The following is a 23,146-nucleotide window of genomic DNA, read 5'->3' on the forward strand; positions in this document are numbered from 1 at the left end:
TGTCACAAGTTTAAAGAAAATTTATAACTTTAGACAAGTTAAGGAATGATTTAGCTACCCAGATTTGTTTGAATGATCAAACCCAGATAGATTGGCTGCAGTCGTCAAAGCATCCCTCCACTTCTGCACCTTGTCCTTATCGAAACGTTTTTCAAGTTGAGCAAATGCAACTTCATGACTCCCGTGTTGTTTTCGTACATCAGATGGATTGATGTCGTAGAATACGGGTATAACCAACCGGCCTTCTCTGTTCTTGCATTTGAGTATATGCACAAGCTCATCCAAACACCATGAGGAAGAAGCATAGTTTTGTGAGAAAATGATCACCGAAATGGTGGATTTCTCGATTGCTTCTAGAAGGGCAGGTCCGATTTCTTCTCCTCTCTGAAGTCTGTTATCGATGTAGGTTTCAATTTTCTTCTGAATTAAGGCAGCATGAAGATGGCTGGTAATACCAAGGCGGGTGTCCTCACCTCTGAAACTGAGAAACACATCATACTTTCCTCGACGTGGGGGGTTATCAGCAGCGGATGATGAAGAAGAAGCAATGTCCATGACCTCTAGTTTTCAGATCCAGCAAAAAGACGTAGTTGCAGACAGATTAATTTTTAATTAAGGAGATAAAAATTATGACGTTGCACGAATTAAGGAGAATTTACTTAGAATTGGCACAAAGTTTCAATGAGAGAGAGATGAACGAAAGTAGAAAATGGAGCACATGATAGGCACATATTTTCTTTGAAAAAAACTATAATTTAAATAAAGATATTCATATATTTGCAATCTTGGTATGAACGACGTCATCTCAGCATGTAAAACTACCAGTAGTTGAAAACCATAAAATGATATAAATGCGAACCTTTTCTCCTTGCTTTGCTCGTCTCACAATCAGTATCATCATCGTACCTGATCGATTCCTGCAAGTCAAGTTTTGGTTATGTTTCATACAGTCAAAAAACATAATTCAGATTATTATGCATACCGAAAAACACCACACAAAAAGGATGCAAAAAATCAACTTGAGACCTTTTTCTTGTGTTCTCTTCCTTGTTTTCTATTTCCATTGGCGCTTTCTCTTTCAATCTTTTGTAATGAAGCTTTTCAGAACCTCTGTTAAGAGAACCGTTTAATCCAAGCGTCAAAAGGAAGACAATTGTTCGGAGATTTCTAGAATTTCCAAAAGAAAATATGTGAATTCCACACTGCAAGATTATAGAGGGCTGAGAATACAGTTGTTCGGAGATTGAACAGGATTTGGAATCTGTATTTCCAAGCACAAGTGACAAATCAACTCATTAAATTATTAATGAAAAATCTTTAGAGTCACAAACTCATTTTGTTTGATTTCACCATAAGATGTTACACACTCGTTACAATTATTAATCTCTCTACCATATTATAGTCAAATCAAATTAAACGATCTTAATAGTTAAAGAAAACTAATGAAAAAAATTTCAAAACTTTGAATTTTAACCAAATTATCTCACAAGCAACAGCTCTGTCTATAATTATCTCACAGGCAGCAGCTCTGTCCAAATTATCTCACTGCATTTTGACCCGGAAATAATCAATTTTCTCTCTAGCATCCAAAATTTATTTCTCCAAGTCTTTGGATATTTGTTAATGTTGTGCTAGGATAGCACCAAATCAATTGGAAACTAACTCAAACTAACCTATAAGAAATTACCAAATGAAATGCAAGAATAAAATAGAAAAGGCATCAAGATTTAACAAGATTCCTCAACTGTCAATGTCACTGGAGTATGTCTTCAAAACAGTAGGAGCTCAACAATAATCCCCTATCAATCAAATGAGAGTGTTTTGGCAATATCACAACCCAACACCTTAATACACTTAATATCTCTCACTCACCAAATAAAAAACAAACAGAGTAAGATATATAATGAATAATTTCATTTCTATAAAAAGCAAAAAAAGCTAATTTACAAAATACAACTTTGAGGGATTACTAACCAAATGAGGGCAGCAGCTCTCCTCTTTTTCTCTAACAAATGGTGCAGTCGGCGGCCTTTCTTTTCCTCTTTGCTGACTACTAAGGGCATCAGCTGCTGCTATGTAAAAACCCTAGCCACATCACGTGGCTTTCACATGTGGGCTAAAAATAAGAGGTATATTTAATGGGCTGATGAGATCAATTAAAGCCTAATGGAATGCAGCCACAAATTCAGCAGTTATGACAAGACACTTGCCAGGAACTAAACATTGTTAATCATCCCTAGACCTGACAGTTTTTGACACGATACGGTGACACGACATGAAAACGACACGAAAATAACGGGTTTCGGGTCAACACGATAACTTATCGGGTCACTATCGGGTGACCCGTTAAGAACCCGTTAATAACTGGTTCTTAACAAGTATACACGTGGGTAATCCGTTTCGATCCGTTAAAAAAAAATTATTTTAATAATTTTAAAGTTTAATTACTAAAAGATTTATTATAAAATACAATAGTCATATTAATATATACAATATATTCTATATTAAATATATAGTTTTGTATTATTGTTCTATATAAATTATAAAAAAAAAAAAGTTTTAGTCATTATTTATTTTTATTATGAGAGTTCCTTATTATCATTACTAGGATAAATTTTACATAACATATTCTTGTCCAAAATTAAAATATACTAGTATTATTTGTATATGCAAGAACTAAGAAGACATACATACAAGTATGAAAAATGTGAAAGAATATATAAACACTCGTGATTTATCATTATTCCTCTATCTACGAATAGATAATTGTTACACTTATATTATCGTTTAGATTTTTAAAATCCTTCAAACCCTCATGAATAATGTTTATTATTTGAGGGCAAAATTAGTAAAATTAATAATAATTATTGTAGAAGTGTAAAAAATGTAAAAATATATATATACAATCACTCATATATAAAAAAATGTAAATGCTTTAAATTAAAGATCAAATTTATTCATTAAATTCTTATAGGGTCGATGAGTGTATATGTACAAAATCATCAAAATCGAAGTTAAAATAACCGTTAAATTGTGATTTTTCGTTTATAACCGTCGAAAACTTTTGTTCCATTACGTAATCTCTGAATGTTTGTTTTTTATGATTTTTAAGTTTGCAATCTCGGAATGTGTACAAATATGTTTGACGGTTGGATCGTTGAAAAAAGTTTTGTAGAATGCATATTGCGTCAAAACGGTATATTAAACAAACACTTAGAGTTAATATTATACTTCTATTAAGTATAAAATAAGTTTTTGTGGTATCCACTAGTGTAAATACTTTAAATTAAAGATCAAATTTATTCATTACATTCTTATAGGGTCGAAGAGTGTATCTATAAAAAATCATCAAAATTGGAGCTAAAATAACCGTTAAATTGTGATTTTTCGTTTATAATCGTCGAAAACTTTTGTTCCATTACGTAATATCTGAATGTTTGTTTTTTACCATTTTTTACGTATGCGATCTTGGAATGTGTACAAATACGTTTGACGGTTGGATCGTTGAAAAAAGTTTTGTAGAATGCATATTGCTTCAAAACGATAGATTAAACAAACACTTGGAGTTAATATTATACTTTTATCAAGTATAAAATAAGTTTTTATGGTATCCACTAGTGTAAATACTTTAAATTAAAGATCAAATTTATTCATTACATTCTTATAGGGTCGAGGAGTCTATCTGTAAAACATCATCAAAATCGGAGATAAAATAACCGTTAAATTGTGATTTTTCGTTTATAACCGTCGAAAACTTTTGTTCCGTTACGTAATCTCTGAATGTTTGTTTTTTACGATTTTTTACGTATGCGATCTGGGAATGTGTACAAATAAGTTTGATGGTTGGATCGTTGAAAAAAGTTTCGTATAATGCATATTGCGTTAAAATGGTAGATTAAACAAACACTTAGAGTTAATATTATACTTCTATTAAGTATAAAATAACTTTTTGTGGTATCCACTAGTGTAAATACTTTAAATTAAAGATCAAATTTATTCATTACATTCTTATAGGGTCGAGGAGTGTATTTGTAAAAAATCATCAAAATCGGAGCTCAAATAACCGTTAAATTATGATTTTTCGTTTATAACCGTTGAAAACTTTTGTTCCGTTACATAATCTCTGAATGTTTGTTTTTTATGATTTTTTACGTATGCGATCTGGGAATGTGTACAAATAAGTTTGACGGTTAGATTGTTGAAAAAGTTTTTGTATAATGCATATTGCGTCAAAACAATAGATTAAACAAACACTTAGAGTTAATATTATACTTCTATTAAGTATAAAATAAGTTTTTGTGGTATTCACTAGTGTAAATACTTTAAATTAAAGATCAAATTTATTCATTACATTCTTATAGGGTCGAGGAGTGTATTTGAAAAAAATCATCAAAATCGGAGATAAAATAACCGTTAAATTGTGATTTTTCATTTATAACCGTCGAAAACTTTTGTTCTGTTACGTAATATCTGAATATTTGTTTTTTATGATTTTTTACGTATGCGATCTCAGAATGTGTACAAATAAGTTTGACGGTTGGATCGTTGAAAAATGTTTTGTAGAATGCATATTGCGTCAAAACAGTAGATTAAACAAACACTTAGAGTTAATATTATACTTCTATTAAGTATAAAATAAGTTTTTGTGGTATCCACTAGTGTAAATATTTTAAATTAAAGATCAAATTTATTCATTACATTCTTATAAGGTCGAGGAGTCTATCTGTAAAAAATCATCAAAATCGGAGCTAAAATAACCGTTGAATTGTGATTTTTCGTTTATAACCGTTGAAAACTTTTGTTCCGTTACGAAATCTCTGAATGTTTTCTTTTTACGATTTTTTACGTATGCAATCTTGGAATGTGTACAAATAAGTTTGACGGTTGGATCATTGAAAAAAGTTTTTAGACCGCCAGCAATAAATAACCGTCGATTGTCATTTACGCTTTATTCTTTTTACTGAATTTCATTTTTAAAATTTTATTTTTTGAAAACATGATCATCTGGCGGATGTAAGAAGATGATATCACGTTTCGATATTTACGATTAACTGAAATATGAGTCAATGTCATATAATTTGTAGAAACTTTATAAACGTCAAACAATATTTTCACTAACCGTAAAACTCTAAATATAATATCAACGATCCAAACCGTTCATCTACATGCACCCTCTAATAGATCATGTTTTCAAAAAAGAAAATCTAAAAAAACGAAATTTGACAATCAACGGTTAAATTTTGATCTATGATTTATATGATTATAGTGGCGAATTTCGAAGTTAAGATCTCCATGAAAGTTATAAAGCTTGTCATTATGAGTGTTTATATATATTTTTCTATATTTTTTTACAGTTCTACATTAATTAAAAAACTATTAAAGACTTTAGGTAAGCGAAAATATACTTAAAACAAAATTGCGTTTTTATGTTTTGGATGTGATAATATGGAATGTATATACTTATTTAGTATTATGTTTTTTCATTTGATTATTTATTGGTTTAAAATATATTTTCCTCAACGGGTAACGGGTCGGGTCATATTACCTGTTAATATTATCGGGTCGGGTCATTTTACCCGTTTATTTTAACGGGTGTTACACGACACGACCCGTTAAGATATCGGGTATGACACGAAAACGACACGAACACGGAAAACACGACACGAATGCCAAGTCTAATCATCCCTCACCGAGAAGAGGACAAATAAAAAACTTTTAACTCCGGCTAACATGGAAGAGAAACGTAGCAAGTGCTTCTTTACCATAATGGTGAAGAAGAGTATTACTTTTGCATCACGTTATAGGTTCAAACCCAGTCAACACCCTATCTAACATTTAAAAAATGGTAAATTACATTTTACCACCTCAAGTTTAGGTGCAATTACAACTTCATACAACATCTTTAAAATATTTCAATATCATACATTACCTATTATTTTGTTTTAATTTCATACATTCGTTAAAAAATCTATCAGTTTCTCTATTATTCTTACATGGACGTCGTGGGTCCCACAATATATGTGCCATGCAGATTATAAAATGAAAAACAAAATTTAGAAAGATTTAAAACTAAAATTAATAAAACCGGAAAAAAAACACAAAAAACAAAACTTAACCTAAACTAAACTAAACAGAAAAGGTAAAATAAAAATAATTAAAGAAATTTAAGATTATTAAGGAATTTTAAAATGACGGAAATTGAAATGAATGAATTTTATTTTCTAGAATTTATGAAATTTCTTGTTTGGTTAATCTAAAAGAACAATGGAATTGAGAATGAAATTTGTTAATTTTAAACTCTCAATCATAGAAATTGAGAAATGACACATATTTACATGGAATTTAAACTTTGGTGAAGAAAAGTATTATTTTGGCATCACGTTATAGGTTCGAACTCTGTTAATACCCTATCTAACATTTAAAAAAGAACATAGAAGAGAAACAAACAAAAGAAAAGAGCTTCCTTAACCACATGCACCTGTGCCTATAAAACACAAGCCAAAATATGAATTCAAAGACAATAGTACTACCTCTTGGTGGTCCCTTTCAGAAATAGGTCGCAGGCTTGTTCACCAGTGATTTTCCCACCTCCATCTGTGTCAACTTTCACAAAAAATATTAGTGTACTTCTGAACATCAGTTTGAGTCATCCTAGGCCAAGAAACATATGCTGTGTAAACTAATCCTCGTAAAAATCGTTAATTTCGTTCTGACATGTGATCGAGTTGGATAGAAATTGGATGAAAAATTGGCAACTCTAATGTCAATGGGTAAATTAGCTAATTTTACAAGTTCATGGGGGACAACTGACTAAAATAAAAGTTCAGGCAGGAAATTGATAGCTCCTTACAAGTTTAGGGGAAATCGACAAATACCCCAAGTTTGAAATAGTAGAGAAGACTCAGAAACGTACTCGACAGGTAAGTCATTATTATTGATTTATCGTTTAATATTGTCTACGACTTCTACTATGATCATGATTGTTTATATATATGTATAACTTAATGTTCATTGTTTATAGGTGTGAGGAGCATATTGATTTGCCAAAGAAACTTTTTGTTAATAATAACTTAGATGTGTAAAGAACACACGAACGTACACATATTTTAATTAATTTTTCCCCATAAAAATACTTATCAAGTTTGTAATTTTCTCCTTTTGTTGGCATGTTTTCATTTTCTTGGCATGGGTTGATTCAATCTTTTTGGTAACATTGACATCTCATTTTGAACACAGAATTAAGGCCAAACATAGTGCAAGCAAGATGTAAAAGCTTATAATGATTTATGAAATATTTTTTGGGGCATGTGACTGCTATTATGAGGATTAAAGTGTATTTGGATTGCTGAGTAGTAATTTGATCAAATGACTAGGGAGGACCTCGGATTGCTCTGGCAGTAGAAGAACTTAAGAGGTACATAAAAGTGTAAAACAAAATAATAAAAGTAGTCTAAAATAGTAAAATTTCAAATGTCAAAAAATAGGAAGGGTATACAAAAGATCATATATGGTAGAGTGTTTTTATGCTTGAATGTTTTTAAATAAAAGTGTAAAACAAAATAATAAAAGTAGTCTAAAATAGTAAAATTTCAAATGTCAAAAAATAGGAAGGGTATACAAAAGATCAAGGGTAAAAAATCCATGGAAAATAATACTTTCATAAAAGAATAGTATTTAATGGAAAAGGTATGTACAAAGGGGAGATATTAATGCACGGGACCGTTGGATTGGCTTTTGGTGTTGTCGAGGAAAACCAGCAGTTGGTAATCGAGGAGGAAGATATCTCGAGGCCACAAAAGAAAATGACAAATGCAGTGATGAGTGGTGTGACAAAGCCAGAGCAGCCGATTCATGCCCGAGGTGGGTAGTATGGTGTTGACGGTGCAATTGATATGTGACCTAGAGAGCTACGATCTCGTTCCCGCTGATAACTTGTCATACCATATTTAGTCTAAGAAATAATCGATGCATCCTAATTGTGTTTAGTTTAAAAAATAAGCGTGCGTTTAGTTTTAAAAATAATGTTAATGTTTATGTTCAGTTTCAAAAATTGTGTGGAACTCATATTCAATTTCAGAGATAATTATAAATTGCCCGCAGGCTGCTACGGGTTCTGATTGCGTAATGCATTTTCAATTGCATTAAAATGCCAAGGGCATATAACTATACACCTCAAAATGTCAAGGGACCAACTTCTGCCTCTAACGAACCAAATTCCTGAAATTCCCAAACATAGTAAATCCATTAACAATCTATTCATGTTCTTTGTTTTATTCAGTCTAAAGATTGAAATCTAATTGAAGCAGAAACCAAATAAAACACAAAACACACACGCGCGCGCACACACACGCAGACAAAACACATAACACACACACGCAGAGGAGCATTCAAGCATGGCATTTTAGTAGGGCAACGTTGTTTTTTGCTTAAACTATTGAACCAAATAGGCAGCTTTGCTTTTTTGCCTAAACCATTGAACCAAAACAGAACAAATTTACTGCAAAAATCCCAATTTTTTTCTACTTTCGAATGAATCAAACATGCCATCTGAAAACCAATGTAACTTTTGTCCATATTGCCCAAACCATTGAACCAAAAGAGGACAAATTCACTGCAAAAATTCCATTTTTTCCTACTTTTGAATGAATCAAGCATGTCATTTTAAGACTTTGTATAAAAGATTATATAAACCAATTAAAAATCTCATTTTTTCCTACTTTTGAATGAATCAAGCATGCCATTTCAAAACTAATGTAACTTTTGTTCTCAAAACAAATTCACAGAACACAGACACAGACATCAACTCAAATTGCAATTTGAAAACAAAGGTAACTTTTGTTCTTAAACCCAAGAACCACGTATGCATACCAAAATCACAAACCTTATTTTCCAGACATAGGGGTCAAAATCTAAATGAAGGAGAGTCTACCTTCTCAAGGTGTAATTCTTCACTTGTTATTGCACCCTCCCTAATCATCTGCACATGGCACACCGCAATGCTTGCCAACCATTGCAGGTTCCACAGTTCCTGCACTTCAAGACTGCAGTTCAGAAATAATCCAACTTCAATACACTATGAACCTAGTAATGTCATCAAGTACACCAAGAAAAAACTTCACAGCTCATAATTTTTTTTTTGCGCCTAATTTGGCAGCTTAGAGAGCAACCATCAATAGTGCCATGATTTTGAAAATTTACACATAAAACGTTCTAAATTGTTGTGTGTTTTTTGTTAGATGATCGAGCTACACACACATACGCATATGTACATGGATATATAATAAACACAACTAAGATAACGACCACCATTAAAATTGAACGGATAACGAAAATTACCTTTGACATATCACCTTCTTTCCCATCTCTAATGCTATGTCATAAGTCCCTAATGAAGCAACTGCCTGAAACACGAAGAAAAAACAGAAACTCATAATAGCCATAGCAGACAAACCCAGAAAAAGACAGAAATAAAATCATTCAGATTTTGTATAATGTTAGTTTCTCAAGTAGTCTTTACATATTCATTTAGATTATTCATGTATTAGAGCGCTTTAAGCAGAACGGCAGTACAGTATTCAGAATTTATATTCAAATGATCATTGAGGAATTTTTACAAATGAATCTCCCACTATCCTACTTTAAAAATCACATACTCAAAACCAAGTGAAAATTGCGTTGTTTTTATAAAACATTGAAAAACATATAAACTAATGCCCAACTTTGATTAATCTGACATTAATAGTTGACTAATTCAACATTCAGAGTTAGATAAGAGAGTATATAACAACATTGGAAAACATATGAACATGCCCACTTATTATCATATCCGACATTGCAGTTGTTTAATGTCACATAAATTTGCATCAAAAGAACCCATAAATTTGACTAAGAATTCTCCAAAACCCACAATTTAAATGAAAAAACCCGCAAATTGAAACAAAAAATTCTATAAAATCATGAAAAATTTAATAAATTCCAATTACATTTGTGAACACGGAAAATTCCTGAAACGAAAGAGACAAGAACGACGTGCACAAACAAATATTTGTATTTTGATGATTTTGGGTTACAATCTCTCTCTAATTTGATCCTCTGATTCGATCTCCATAAGGTGTGTATTTGTGGATGTTTCGTTGATCCAAGGGCCGTCGAGGCTTGATCTTGGATGAACTGTTGGAAGTTTCTTCAAGGGTTGTGGGCTTGATCTTTGAAGGTGGATTTGAGCGGATCTTCAAGGAGCCATTGGGGCTTGATCTTGAGGATGAGTGTTTCTTCAAGGGTCGTTGAGGCTTGATCTTGAATAACGGTGATGAGCGGATCTTCAAGGGCTTTTGGGCTTGATCTTGAATAACAGTGATGAACGGATGAACACTTTCTTTAAGGGCCGTCGGGGCTTAATCTTGGAAGAACGAAGAACGAATAACACTTTCTTCAAGGGCCGTCGGAGCTTGATCTTGAATTGGTGGATGATTGTTGATCCAAAGGGCCGTTGGGGCTTGATCTTAGGATGAACAATGAATGAAGAATGAAGAGAGCTTTCTTAATTCTTCGGGAACCTGGATGCTTGAGAGCTTCGGAGTTTCAGAGCTTCAGAGCTTCAAGAATTTTGCATAATGATTTTGGTTCCTCCCTAAATGAATGAAATTGGCTTCTATTTATAGAATTTTCCAAGGCCTAATTTTGAATATAATAGTCCAGATGAAATAAGTCGTTTCTGCCAGGTGTTGACACGTGTCCTATTTGATGACTTTTCCAACTTATTTCGATTTTTTGTTTAGACATACGCTGCGTGTAAAATTTATGTAATACATGAGCGTTGAAACTTTGATTTATCGGTCAACATTTATTTACCGAAATTTCGATGTCTACAAATGCCCCCACTTCAAGGCGCGTTGTATACATGTGCTTGTCACGTGTAGGAGATGCGTTTTGAAGTCCCTTACTGTAGATGTTGATCCAAGGGCCGTCGATGCTTGATCTTGAATTGGGCTAGAGATTTCTTCAAGGGCCGTTGAGGCTTGATCTTGAATTGGGCTTGAGATCTTGAATTGGGCTTAAGATTTCTTCAAGGGCCGTCGAGGCTTGATCTTGAATTGGGCTTGAGATTTCTTCAAGGGCCGTCGAGGCTTAATCTTGAAGGTTGAAATTGGACCACAAGGAGCTTCATGTGGTAGATGATATTTGGCTTTGGTAGTGGATGAATCGGCACGTATTTTGTTGCGCTTGTTGACTTTCCACAGCTTTGATCTTGAACTGGGTTAGAGGACTTTCTGGCTTCCTTCGATTGTTTGAACTTACTCTTTTTTATGTGGAGTTGGATTTGATTCAAGGGTGATGGACACTTGATCTTGAATTGTACTTGTGATTTCTTCAAAGGCCGTCGAGGCTTGATCTTGAACTTTGGCTGGAAGCTTCTTCAAGGGCCGTTGAGGCTTGATCTCGAAGGTTGATTCGAACACATGGCAAGCAGGCACGAGGTAAAGGTGATGACCTGTTTCTTTGTTCAATCTTTCTAATTCACACCTGAGCAGTTTGGTCAATGGTATGATCTTCAAGATTGATGGGCTTTTATTCTAGTTGGTGACTTGATCTTTAAGGATTTGATTCAAGGGTGGTGAATCGGCACGTGAGGGTCAAAACGAGTCCTCCACACAGAGTGATTGCAACTTTGATGATATGAGATACTTTTGATTTTGAAGAAGTAGTGGATGAATCGGCACGTGCTTTGTGCTTGTCTCTACATGCTTCAATGTATCATTTCCCTTGCCTTATCTATTCTTCTGGCAGAATGTGGCATTTGCTCGAGTTCCTCAGTTCAGACTCATTCTGCTGAGTTGACTGCGCCGGCTGCATTCTTCTCTGCTTGTTTCTTCAGGCAGATGTGGCAGCTTCTCGAGTTCCTCAGTTCGGACTCCTTCTGCTGAGTTGACTGTGCAGGCCGCATTCTTCTCTGCTTGTTCCTTCTGCACGTTGTCTCCACATGCTGCAAGGTATCATTTTCACTTGCCTTATCTGTTCTCCAGGCAGATGTGGCAGCTTCTTTGGAAGTACAGCAACAGTGGGAGACGAGTACTCGAGAGCAGTGCTAGGTAGGCAATCAGGGAAGGGTTCCAAGCAGTCGGTTCCTTACTCGAGTTTGAGTGGAGGTTCCGGCATATTGCTTTCTTTATCCTTGTCTTTGCAGGTAGGAACAAAGACAAAGGAAAAGACAGGGAGAATGCATGATATGAGATACTCTTGCTATCTACCCTGGTGATATGAGATACTTTTGCTTTGGAGTCATTGGCTTGCAGAGGTACCCCAAGGAATAAGGAACACTGAATGACTCGAGAGGTTCCGTTGGGAAAGCATTTTTTTTTTGGAGATGAAGAAAGGTTCTGTATGTCTGCCTTGCTATGAAGGGTGAAGGTGGACATTTATATGGATTAATAACTAGTACTGTTCTTTCACTCTTGTCGGCAACGGTTGGATGATTGAACAGTAAACTTCACGTGCTTTCTCCTTCACCGAAAATCTTCGACAAATTGCCCATGATTTGCGCAAAGTTGAGTGTGCATATGACAGGTGTTGACGAGGTTGAAAAAGACTGGCGCCTCTTCGATATCTGGGATCGGCGCTTCGACAAATTGCCCGTGATTTCCGCAAAGCTGAGTTTGCGTGTGACAGGTGCCGACGCGTCTGGAAAAGCAAGATGCTTCTCCGATTTCTGAGCTTGCCTCTTCGATTTTTGAATGGCCTCTTCGAATTTTGAGTTCGCCTCTTCGATCTTTGAAATCCCGTTGAGTGCTGATTTTTTTATAGAGGCATGTAGTTCGTTTCAAAGCACACTTGAATTTTTGCTGGTAGAAACTCCCTTGTTGCACTTCTAAGATCTCGATTTGTCCGACCTCTTCTTTCTTTAACACCTTTGAAAATGTCTGGCCCCTCCGACCGTCGTCTTGACTTGAACCTTGGTGAAGAGGCAGTCCCTTCTTTTCCAGACAACATATGGCGCTCATCGTTCATATCCCCTACTGGTCCTCTTACCGTTGGGGATTCGATGATGAAGAATGATATGACCGCTGCGGTGGTGGCCCGAAACCTTGTCACTCCCAAAGATAACAGACTACTCTCCAAACGGTCTGATGAGTTGGCTGTTAAGGATTCTCTGGCTCTCAGTGTGCAGTGTGCAGGTTCTGTGTCTAATATGGCCCAACGCCTATTTGCTCGAACCCGTCAAGTTGAATCATTAGCGGCTGAAGTGATGAGTCTCAAACATGAGATTAGAGGGCTCAAGCAGGAGAATAGACAGTTGCATAAGCTCGCACATAACTATGCGACAAACATGAAAAGAAAGATTGACCAGATGCAGGAATCTGATGGTCAGATTTTACTTGATCATCAGCGGTTTGTTGGTTTGTTCCAGCAGCATTTGCCTTCATCTTCTGGGGCTCTGCCGACTGCTGAGGCTTTAAACAGTCAACCTCCGGCGCCTCCTCTTCCTGGAGCTCCGTCGAGTTGTGAGGCACCACCTGATCGTCCTTAAAGATCCCTTCTTGTAAATTTGATTTGATTTGATTTTTTTTAAGGTATGTATAATGCAAATTTATGTAAAATTTCTAGAAAAATAAATAAAATGGACTTCTATTTCTCTCAATGCATTTTTTTAAAATATATTTTATTATTATTATTATTATTATTTTTTTTTTGCTTTCTGTGGTGCTCACACCACCACCACTAACTAGATGATGGCCACCATAATCATACCGCACCATAACCCTTTCTTTTTTTTTTATTATTATTATATTTATTTTTTTATTTTTTTTATATACAATGCTTTTGGTGCCACGTACATATATATAATACATACCTACCATATACACACACCCACCTTTTTTCTTTTTGCTGGCACATGGTGCCAGATGCACCATCCCTTTATATATATATATATATTATTATATTATTTTTTAATTATTTTTTTTCTTTGCACATGGTGCATGATGCACCTTTTTTTTTTTTTTTTTTTCACGTGGTGGCAGCACCACTTTGCTCCACCATCCCCTTTTTTATTATATATTTTTCTGTATAAATTTAGGTGATGGGTAGAGGATGAGAAGACAAAGCCGACGGGTTTTGCAAGGAGGAGGAGAACGGCGCCGGAGACGAGGAGGGTGAGAAACCGGTGAGCTGGGGGAATTTGCAGGGAGCAGAGCAAGGATGAAGACGACGGAGATGGAGCATGCACCAGTGAGGTTGTGGCTGTTTGGTCGTGGAGGAAGTCAGCCTGCTTTTTCCGGCGACGACAGGCTTGTGAGAAGTTTCCAGGAGGTGAAGCTGCTCATGGTGCTGCGGGAGAAAGAGTGCCGTCAACCTCAAATCATCTCAACCACCATTCTCGAGCCTTTTGACTCCAGCTGGCCTCTCCACCTTCACCGCTGCCAAAACTTGTTCGTGGTTTCGAGATTTCACAGCTGATGGAACATCATACGACTCTGAGCTTGTACGACCCGATGGAGATGAAACACCATTAGTTGACACACTGCTTGGGGGAGAATCAAGCTTCCGAACAGGAGTAGATTCAACAGTAGCAGTCGAGAAACCTTCAACAGCATGAACACCCAATTCGGAAATAACCTGAGTTTCAGTGTCAGCAGTGACAAAGCTATCAGAGTTTTGAGACTCAAATTCAGAACATAGGATCTTAATGTACTCTGAAACCATTATCTGGTCTTCATTGTCAATGTTCGAATCTGGGAACTCTAACCTATCTAATTCACATGACTCAGCTGTCTCCGAGTCATGTACAATAGGATTTGAGGCCAAGGACATTACTTCTGGCATATCTCCAGTGTACGAGAGGGACGACTGGACAAACCCTGCTGGGGAATGAAACAGATCAGTTGAAGAAAGAGAGAACTCTTTCTCTAACTTCCCATTCTTAACAAGGACCTCCAACAAAGGCATCAAAGAAAACCCCAGCAACTGATCTTGAAGATAATTCTTGACCCTGCTCAGCATCCAAATCTCGCATTTGAGGGAGGAATCAACACTCCGAACATTGAGCTGACATTGTCATCGAAGACTGGATTTTGACCACCACCGTTAATGGTCTTGGTGGAGACTGTGTTTTTAGGATCACTCGTCAGGCATAGCTTAGCGTGGACATCTTGCTTGTGGTATATGCAGATGTTCTGGATGTCCCTAGCCTGATGAACGTAAACCTCGAGAACACCAATGAAGTTCTCCGAGTTACGAGCTATATTGGCATCAGTTGCATTGGATGCGGGCCTATTGGTACGAATGAACTGCTTCTCAGGCTTGGCAACAGAGCTTTTGAATGGAAACACAACAGATTGAGGAGAATCCATGATCATAAACACCTAGGAAGTTAACCTTTGGCTCTTTAGCTCGAAAGTCAAAGCGATTTGCTTGAAATTTGAAATTTGTGTCTCCAATTGAAGATTCGATCAAGACCCAAAGACACTCAGTTCATCAGTCGAGATTATACTGTTGCTGCTGCTGCTACTGCTAAAGAACCAAAGCTTCTGAAGGACAGAGAATGAATAATGATAAAGATAATCTAATAGAGAAATGCGGGTGTGGGTTGAAGCCTGTTCGGATCGAGAAGAAACCTGAGCCGGTTCAGCCTCCGCCAGTCCAATCATCTCACCGCAGCCTGATCTCGTCTTCTCTCATCGGCCCAGTCTCTCTGCCATCTCTGACCGGAAATGTTTGACGAAAGAAAGCTGGAGGATTCTAGCAAATTCTTCAGGTTAAAGATGTCGGCTTCCTCGCCATCTCTCTCTCTCAGGGCGGTCCCAGATGTTGGAGAGCTTGGTCTCGATCTTGGATCGGTAGTCGTGGATCAAGGCAGCGTGGTCGTCGTTGCGGTTTTCCTTCTCCTGCTTGATGGAGGGAATGATGGGCAGTCGATGCTTGCAGAGAGCAGGCGAGCAGCGTAAGCGGATGAGAGAGAGGAGTCGCGATGCGCCGACGAGGCTCGAATAGCTTTGGCCGTAAGCGATTCGTCGGACTGCAAAGAAAGTAGTGGGTATCGAGATTTATCTTCCTCTTCTTCAAATCGAAAGCTCGTGCTTGATGTCGATGATGACGACAAAACCTGCTGCCTTCTTCTGTAAGCCATTTCCGACTACCACTTTTTCCTCCACGCAATCGAATTTCAAAGCCTTAATTCCCAAATCAAATCATACAGGATGTATACCACACATATACATATAGATACACAGTGGATAGAAATTGAATCTCTCTCTTTCAAACATTTCTTACAGAAAGAAACAATGGCCAGTCAAATCGATTGCGTGGGAACCAGAGGTCGGTACTTGCAGGCTGGATCGAGGAGACGACGGAAAGAGACGGAGATGGTGAGCGCGCTGGGAGAAGACGACTTGTCGTCCGGGGATTAAGGCCTGGTGGGCGAGGAAGTTGATGGGCCCATATGTTTTGGGTTTAGGAGCTGAATGAGGATGGGCCATGGGATCTGTATAAACCATTGTTGGTGCTGGACCGAGACATACATATATATATATGTTTCCTTTTCCTTATTTCCTTTTTTCTTTTGAAGAAATTGTATTTTTTTTAAACATTTTTTTTATTTTGATGTGACTGAACTTGAAATTGAATATTCAAGCTGCCTACGTACCCTTCCAAAGAAAGAGATCAAGTCAAAACGTAGTTCAAAATGAGTGATGAATTTAACAATGATTTTGATGATGATTTCGCCGTACACAGTTTATGCTCTTGCGGGCCAGGAGCGTTTGGTGTTGCCTTTTATGCTCGTGCATACCAGGAGCATTGATGTTGCCTTTTATGCTCGTGCAGACCAGGAGCTTGGGTGTCGCCTTTTATGCTCGTGCGGATCAGGAGCGTTGTGCCATGTAGTTTGAGGCTCGTGCAGGCGAGGAGCCTCGTGTCCTACAATTTAGGCTCGTACGGACAAGGAGCTTTGGTTCGTGCAGTTTAGGCTCGTGCGAACAAGGAGCATTGGTTCGTCAAGCGATCTCAGAGAGTCGTTCCTCGCAATCTTCATAGCAAGGAGCCTTGATTGAGTAGTTGAAGAAGTCTTCTGGGAAGATGTCACGCATCGTGATGGGGATGGATGATCTTCGTGTTAAAGTTTCATTATCTCCAACACTTTCACATTGTTCTGGAGGTGAACAGGAGCTATTTTGCCCCCTTTCCCATTGGTGAGCTTGTGGAGAAGACATATGGTTCTTGTGCAATTTCTTCGGAGTGACATAAGTCCATCCTTCAACTTCACTCGGCTTGACTGGCATGTTTTTGGAGCATGCCCCCAGGGATTGAGGTGAAGATTTTGAGTTGACAGAGCCGGAAGTGACGTATTCTTCCAGGATTTCGTCTTCTTTGTCTTCTTGGGCCTCCTCTTCAGTGTGGTTTTCTTGGGTTTGTTGCCGTGAAGATTGGCCAGTGTAGATGATGGTGCGCCTCCTTACCTTCAGTGGTCTTTTTGTGTCGACTTCCAAAGTTGCTTGGCGCTTCATCCTTAAAGGAATCAAGCTTTGAACATCATCTTTTCTTGCTAGACTGCCGAGCTTTTCTCCCTTTGGCGTTGTCTTCCTGTTTCTAGAAGGCTTCTTAGTTTCTTCAAGTCTGTCCAAAGCCGACCGTTGCGGAGGAGATCTAGCTGTGCCGCTTTGTTTCTTGGTTTTGATAACCTTTCAAAGACAGATCTTTGCGGTGTTGGCGTCTCAAGCCTTTTGAAGACGGAAGTTTGGTCTCGACCACTGATGCGATCAAGTGCCGAAATTCTAGGGTTTGAATAATTCAGCCTTTCGAAGACTGAAGTTCGAGGGGCGAATTTAGGCTCCTCTTTTGGCCTTGTGGCTTATGGTCTTGGCTTCCTCGTTTTTTTGTAGGTCACTGATATCCTCCCTTTCTTATCACCAGTAGATGCATCTTGGTTGCTTGCCCCCGGTGATGGTTGTGTAGGAGGTGTCTTGTGACTTGAACATTGACGGGAATGGTTATGCATGCTTCGGAGAGGCACATGATCAAGTGATCCAAACACGACAGTAGTAGTGTGTGTTGCAACCGTGTCTTCGAGGTCAAGCTCAATTTTCATTTGTTGTGCTAGCTTCATGATGAGATCTTTCAATACGAAGCACTTTTCAGTTGGATGACTGATGAAACAGTGGAATTTACAGTATCTTGGACTGTCGGTACGATTCATCTCTTCCGGCCGTCTGCACTCAGGCAAACCGATCACTTTCTTTTCCAGCAAGTCTTCTAACATGGCAACCACATCAGAGTCGGGGAATGGATAAGTCTTCTCCTCAAGCTCCTTCAAAGTGCGTCTACGCTTCTCTTGATCACGAAAAGCTTCAGTTTGAATCGCCTTGCCTCGTGTAGGGATTTTGACGGGAGTTGTGTTGACCGTCATCGCTTCCTTGGTGGGTTTCCATGCAGCATTTTCCACCTTTGTCCCAAGAACTTTGTCGTTCTTGTAGTCGGTGATCGGTTCCTTCTTCCCATGATGGGCGATGCTTAACTCCATGTCATGGACGCGGGTGGCTAGCTCTTCGAAGGTCCGTGGTTTGATGCCTTGAAGGATGTATTGCAAACCCCATTGCATGCCTTGGATGCACATCTCGATTGAAGAGGTTTCCGAGAGCCTGTCTTTACAGTCGAGGCTTAGAGTGCGCCATCTGTTGATGTAGTCAATGACTGGCTCGTCCTTCCACTGCTTTGTGCTTGTTAGCTCTAACATGCTCACAGTGCGGCGAGTGCTGTATAAGCGGTTGAGGAATTCCCGCTCCAATTGCTCCCAACTGTTGATGGACTCAGGCTCTAGGTCCGTGTACCACTCAAAGGCGTTTCCTTTCGGCGAGCGCACAAATTGCTTGGCGAGGTAGTCCCCTTCAGTCCCTGCGTTGTTGCAAGTTTCAACAAAGTGGGCAACGTGATGTTTCGGGTTTCCCTTTCCGTCAAATTGCATAAACTTCGACGGTTGATAGCCTCTCGACATCCTTAAGGCGTTGATCTTCCTGGAGTAAGGCTTCGAGTACAACATGGAGGCATGTGAGCTCCCTTCGTACTGCGTCTTGACGGTGCTGGCGATCATCTCCTGCAACTGCTTGATGCAGAGAGATCCCATGAGCGTTGTTGTTGGGTCGAGCTTCAGCTTTTCTTCAGCTTTCTCCACTATAGGCTCATCTTCTTCATCGTCTTCCTTCTTTAAAGGATCAATCTTCGGGTTGGGTTTCTCGCCATCCTGCGCCTCTAGTCGGTTGACGAGTGCTGCAATTTGCAAGTCTTTTTCTTCCACAGTTCGGGTTAGCCTTGCGATTGTTTCATTCATCTAAGCCAGCTGCTCATCGATTGAAGTTGCTCCAATGGTCATGACTTGCATGGTTGAACTGCCGCTTGAATCAGCATCGGAGAGCATGGATCCGGAGTATTTCCTTGGGCTTTCCTCCCCTGGTGCCCTTAGTAAGGCTAAGGTGATTACAGGCTCGTACCTTGGGTGCTCTTGTTCCCTTGGCAGAGTGGATGCAGAGGTGAGGTGGCAGAAGTGGCTCTTGCCATGCTTCGAGTCGTGATGCCCAAAGTGACACCAGTTGCGACGATGACGCTCTTGTTCTTTGCGCCGGTTGCGGGAACAGTTTGAGCCTTCCTTGATGTCATTAATTTTGGAAGTGCGCTTGAATTTCTTGAACGGAGAAAGAGATGAGAGGCAGAGATTGTCCCACTGGGCGTGCCAATTTGTGAACACGGAAAATCCCTGAAATGAAAGAGACAAGAACGACGTGCACAAACAAATATTTGTATTTTGATGATTTTGGGTTACAATCTCTCTCTAATTTGATCCTCTGATTCGATCTCCATAAGGTGTGTATTTGTGGATGTTTCGTTGATCCAAGGGCCGTCGAGGCTTGATCTTGGATGAACTGTTGGAAGTTTCTTCAAGGGCCGTGGGCTTGATCTTTGAAGGTGGATTTGAGCGGATCTTCAAGGAGCCATTGGGGCTTGATCTTGAGGATGAGTGTTTCTTCAAGGGCCGTTGAGGCTTGATCTTGAATAACGGTGATGAGTGGATCTTCAAGGGATTTTGGGCTTGATCTTGAATAACAGTGATGAACGGATGAACACTTTCTTCAAGGGCCGTCGGGGCTTGATCTTGGAAGAACGATGAACGAAGAATGAAGAACGAAGAACACTTTCTTCAAGGGCCGTCGGGGCTTGATCTTGAATTGGTGGATGATTATTGATCCAAAGGGCCGTTGGGGCTTGATCTTAGGATGAACGATGAACGAAGAATGAAGAGAGCTTTCTTGATCCTTCGGGAACCTGGATGCTTGAGAGCTTCGGAGTTTCAGAACTTCAGAGCTTCAAGAATTTTGCATAATGATTTTGGGTCCTCCCCAAATGAATGAAATTGGCTTCTATTTATAGAAATTTCCAAGGCCTAATTTTGAATATAATATTCCAGATGAAATAAGTCGTTTCTGCTAGGTGTTGACACGTGTCCTGTTTGATGACTTTTCCAACTTATTTCGATTTTTTGTTTAGACATACGCTACGTGTAAAATTTATGTAATACATGAGCGTTGAAACTTTGATTTATCGGTCAACATTTATTTACCGAAATTTCGATGTCTACAACATTAATCACAAATTTGATCATACATATATATATATATATATATATATATAAAATAAATTGATGCGTTCAATGGGCATGAACTTATCAGAAATTATGAAACCGATTGAACACGTTTAGTGTTATGTCCGCAATTAAATACTGAGCATGAAAATGACTAACAGGGGTAACACAAACTGCTCAATTCATCCCATATTTAGAAAATAATTGACAATTTTCAAGGTCAAATTAATAAGGAAAATCAATAATTAAATAAACTCGATTGTTTCAACTGCCCATTCTGACGAAGCAGCAGTAGTTCGACATATTGATTCTGATGAATATTATCATATATCAGTGGTGCAAATTAGCAAGGTAATAGTGCCTTCAGACTTAAATTCACCAGTTTCATAACCTTCTCGATCAATACCTTCACCTTCTCCGTCTCTACCTTTACCTTCTCCATCCCCTCCTCCTTCATCACCTACTTCATCAACTCTCAATATCACCAAAATTCTAAATGACCATCCAGACTTCATACTAATTTTTTTATTTGGCCTAAAATAGGAAAAAAAAACCCAAAACCGAAGAGGGACAACGCCGTCGAAATCTTACTCGAACAATCCTAGGCGGTGCAAATCTTTCAAAACCAACCCCATCCCTCCTTCCCTCTCTGTGCAATTCCCACTTCTCCCATACCCCAAATTCAGCATCACCACTCAACCCTGTCTCTTTCTCTCTCTGGAATACCTACGCCTACTCCCTCCCTCTATCTGCAACACGTCCCGTCAACCTCTCAGAACCATCCCCTCGATGTCATCACACCAATCACATCCCTTTAAATGCACAATTACAAAGTTACCCCCAAGTTTTATAGCTTGGTCCGTTCGATCTGGATTGAAAATAGGCAAAAGAGTAATTTTAATGCTTTCAGTGAATCCTATTCACAACCCACGTGACAACTCACATCGGGCCCAAACGACAACAAACTGAACCTGCCCATTTTTTTTGTGAAGAAGGGCTCAAATGTAAAAACCCAGTGGCAATGTAGTAAATAAATTGAAACCTTCAATTCAATTTGGATAATGTAGTACTTGTGTTTCATTTCAGCAATAATTGTCTCCTCTCATTTTCCCATCCTCTTCCATCACTTCCTACTTTCTCAGCTGTTCATTTCATGCCAAGTTGATTTAAAGCTTCAGATTTTGCCACGTTGCCAACACCCTTCACGTTTCATTAATGCCAAATATTTCGACCACTTTAACTGCATTTCCTACCCCCTCCTATCTACCTTATAGGATCAATTCCACCCATGTGGATTGCTCGGGGGACAGGGGAGAAGAAAGGGCCTGAGGCCCGGTGGACAGTGCTCCAGCCATGGAGAGCCCGAGTGAGGGTGAGAGCCCGAACACAAGGCCCGTGAGGAATCCACCAACCTGCAGCCGAGGGCCAGCCATTATTTAATTTTTTTTGTGTCAGCCCGAGGGCCTGCAGCCCCATTTCCAATGTTTTTTTTTATTTTATATTATTTAAACAAACAAAAAAAACTAATATTTTATTACATATTGCCAGGGGGAGGGCTCCAAAGGTGGAGATGCAAAAGGTAATTACTGTTCATTAATGGTAGTTACTATTCATTAAAGGCAGTTACTGTTCAATAGGGTGAATTCAATAGTGAATTGCCAGGGGGAAGGGCTCCAAGGGTGGAGTTGCTCTAAGCTGCCTTGTCTCTCCTTTTATGCAATCACTCCACTTGAAAATTGTATAAAATTCACCATCTGGGTTCTGATCCTGTGAGCTTTTTGGTTGGATTTGAGGTGGAAAGGGGGAAACTTCGTTTGTTTCAATGGAGAGTGGATGAGGTTCTACTAGCGGGTCATTGGCTAAGTCACAGTTGTCCAGGAAAAAGAGTTTTGCCATGTCTCATGAGGACTCTTCTAACCCTAAGGGGTTTGGACTCGTTCTCTGTCTTAGGTTGAGCTTTGGTGGTGGTGGTGGTAAAGGTAAGAAAATTAGGGATGAGTGCTATTGGTGACCTGGCGAAATCTAGAGCTTTAAATCAACTTAGCATGAAATGAACATTTGAGAAAGTAGAAGGGGATGAGAAAATGAGGGGAGACAATCTTGGTCCGTTGTCGATGGCATTGATGTGTGAGCTAGAGAACTACGCTCTCTTTCCCACCAATAACTTATCATACCATATTTAGTTTAAGAAATAATCAATGGACGCTAATTGTATTTAGTTTCAAAAATAGGCATGTGTTCAATTTTATAAATAATTTTAGTGTTCATGTTCAATTTCAGAAATTGTGTAGTACCTGTATTCAATTTCAGAGATAATGTAGTACTCGTGTTTAATTTCAGAAATAATTAATACTCAGGTTTTACAAATAGTGATCAATTTTTAGAAATAATGTTCAATTTTAGAAATAGTGTAGTGCCGTTTAGTTTAAAAAATAGTGTGCGTGTCAGTTTTTAATTACTTTTTTATATTTTGTTTTTATTATATTAAAAGTTTTTTTTTGTATTAAAATTTATGTTTTTTTCATT

General features: G+C 38.3%; 2 protein-coding genes and 2 pseudogenes across 7 annotated transcripts in view; 1 reads left to right on the top strand and 3 right to left on the bottom strand.

The window, feature by feature from the left end:
• Window positions 1-23,146, bottom strand: part of LOC126621359 (disease resistance protein RPV1-like) — a 249,955-nt pseudogene that overhangs the window by 194,914 nt on the left and 31,895 nt on the right.
• Window positions 1-23,146, top strand: part of LOC126621407 (uncharacterized) — a 184,931-nt gene that overhangs the window by 4,812 nt on the left and 156,973 nt on the right. The window lies entirely within an intron of this gene.
• Window positions 1-23,146, bottom strand: part of LOC126621364 (disease resistance protein RPV1-like) — a 162,623-nt gene that overhangs the window by 3,778 nt on the left and 135,699 nt on the right. The window lies entirely within an intron of this gene.
• On the bottom strand, window positions 14,362-15,588 carry LOC126621101 (uncharacterized; annotated as a pseudogene).

The sequence above is a fragment of the Malus sylvestris genome, chromosome 5 (genome assembly GCF_916048215.2).
Source record: "Malus sylvestris chromosome 5, drMalSylv7.2, whole genome shotgun sequence".
NCBI lineage: Eukaryota > Viridiplantae > Streptophyta > Magnoliopsida > Rosales > Rosaceae > Malus > Malus sylvestris.